The sequence below is a fragment of the Lithobates pipiens genome, unplaced genomic scaffold (assembly GCF_037356315.1).
Source record: "Lithobates pipiens isolate NorthernLeopardFrog02 unplaced genomic scaffold, aLitPip1_a1.2 Scaffold_16, whole genome shotgun sequence".
Lineage (NCBI taxonomy): Eukaryota > Metazoa > Chordata > Amphibia > Anura > Ranidae > Lithobates > Lithobates pipiens.
The window spans coordinates 127,789,690-127,792,189 of NW_027507748.1; the positions used below are offsets into that span (position 1 = coordinate 127,789,690).

A 2,500-nucleotide genomic window follows, 5' to 3' on the forward strand; every position below is an offset into this window, starting at 1 on the left:
TGGAATGTAGATAGTCCAAGGTATTTAGTAAGAGGCATGGTGGGTTTTTTGAAGTTGTATTTTTTTGTCATAATTGTTTTAGAAAATGAAGAAATTAAAAAAGAAAATTCACAATATTTTTTTACATACTGTTGTCAGTGCAGTACAGCATCATCATATAATAAAGGTGTGGCAGTGATCAGGGACACTGACTGGTGACAGTACGTAAAAAAATAAAGATTTTTTTTTTTTTTAACACTGTGACCAGAATAATATAATCTTACCATAGCAACTTTGTACTGCTCTGGGGAAGTGATGACGATTTTTTTTTATTTACACATTATGCTTGCTTATAGCATAAAGCAAGCCTTTTACTCAATGAAATCCATTCATTCAGTCTGTTTTGTTGTGATTAGCTGTGATTGGTCAAAGCTAATCACATGGTATAGATAGGCTGTGATTGGCCCTGTCTATACCATGTGATCGAATTGGCCAATCATAGTTAGCAACACATTGTACACGTTGGATGGGTTGAAAGGAAGCCATCCATTGTGTACAACTGTCATGTAATCTGCTGTTATTTGACATGGCGGCCACATAGTACCGGCAGCGAGCCGATGCTCATATCGGTCATTGACTGTGTCCCGTGGACACGGCCTGTGACAGATTGTGCCGTTTCATATGATGTCCAGTCAAGATGGGAAAGCACCCACCCAGCTGTAATTTTAAGTTAAGTGATAAGTCCACTTATTAACAAAAAACAATAAATGTAAAAACATTTTCACGTAAAATGCGCCCCGCTAGCTCAGTCAGTAGAGCATGAGACTCTTAATCTCAGGGTTGTGGGTTCGTGCCCCACATTGGGCGATAGCATTTTAACAAACTCACCACCATCAATGACCTATTTATCACAAACTCCCTGAACCTGTTGCAATTACTGGGACCTGGATTCAAGAATCTGACCTTCCTTCTCCTGCTTCCCTCTCCTATGGTGGCCTTCTGTGGACTCACTCTCCCAGGCCTAGTGGACGGAAAGGAGGTGGTGTTGGAATCCTCCTATCCCCTCAAAGAACTTTTCCAGGTTCTTCATCCACCCCCCTCTCTGTCCCTCTCCTCATTTGAAGTTCACTGTATTTGTCTATTTTCTCCAGTTTCATTGAAAATTACTGTGATCCAGCGGCCCCCTCGACCGTTATCAAACTTCCTTGACGACTTCTCTACCTGGCTACCCTACTTTCTCTCTTCTGAAATTCCAACAATCATTCCAAAAATCTCATTGTTGTCCTGCCCTGACTTGGCCACTTCTGTCTACAACAGTTCACTGTCATCCATCCTGGATACCTTTGCTCCCCTCACTACGCACAGAATTTGACCACAACTGCTACAGCCCTGGCAGACAGACTATACCAGAAACATGAGCATCTGTGGCGTAAAACGAAGTCACAGCAAGATTTCAGGAAATATTTGCCCTCCAAAAATAGCATTCCTGCTTGCACACTGCCAAACAGACCTACTTTATCGCTCTCATTAACACCCTCTCACGCAGTCCCAGTCAACTCTTTTCTACCTTTACCACTCTAATTCGTCCTCCATTACTCCCACCCACTAATTTACTGCCCAGGAAATTGCTAAACACTTCAAAAATAAGATTGAGATCTCTGCTCTACAGCTATCTCCCTCACTTTATACTCCTTGTCCTCCTGCACAATCAATACTTCCCTCATTTGACCCAGCTACTATAGAGGAAGTCTCTAAACTTTTTTCTAATGCCCACCTAGCCTCCCTGGACCCTGTGCTTTCTCAAATACTATGGTCACCATCTGACTTAATCCTACACTCCTTAACTCAAATCTTCAACCACTCACTTTCTACTGACATCTTCCCCAACCCTCTAAAACATGTGCTAGTCACTCCCATACCAAAAAAGGCCTCAGACCCCACCAATCTTAACAACCTAAGACCCATCTCTTTACTCCCTTTTGCCTCCAAACTCCTTGAAAGTTTAGTATACAACCGACTGAGCGACCACCTCATTGAGAATAACCTTCTTGATCCCCTTCAGTCTGGATTTCGCCCACGGCACTCCACAGAAACTGCCCTCCTAGAACTCACAAACAACTTACTAACAGCCAAAACCAATGGTCATTATTTGTTACTCTTACTCTTGGACCTTTCCACTGCCTTTGATACAGTTGACCACCCCCTCCTCTTAAAAAAACTCAATTTGCTTGGTCTCCATGGCTGCACTCTCCGTTGGTTTGAATCTTACCTATCTGATCGCACCTTCAGTGTCACTTACAACTCCACTTCCTCTTCTTCAACTCCTCTTACCGTTGGAGTCCCCCAAGGTTCTGTCCTTGGACCTCTACTATTCTCAATCTACACGTCCTCCCTGGGTCAGCAGATAGCCTCCCATTGCTTTCACTACCATTTATATGCTGATAACACCCAAATCTATCTCTCTGCCTCTCAGCTCACCCCATCAATCTCATCGTGCATCACTGATTTACTTACAGACATA

At 43.0% G+C, this 2,500-nt stretch overlaps 1 non-coding gene across 1 annotated transcript; it reads left to right on the forward strand.

Annotated features, from left to right (window-relative positions):
* Positions 1-773: 773 nt before the first annotated feature.
* On the forward strand, positions 774-846 carry TRNAK-CUU (transfer RNA lysine (anticodon CUU)). The gene has a single exon. It is a non-coding gene; the product is annotated as a tRNA-Lys (tRNA).
* The last annotated feature ends 1,654 nt before the right edge of the window (positions 847-2,500 follow it).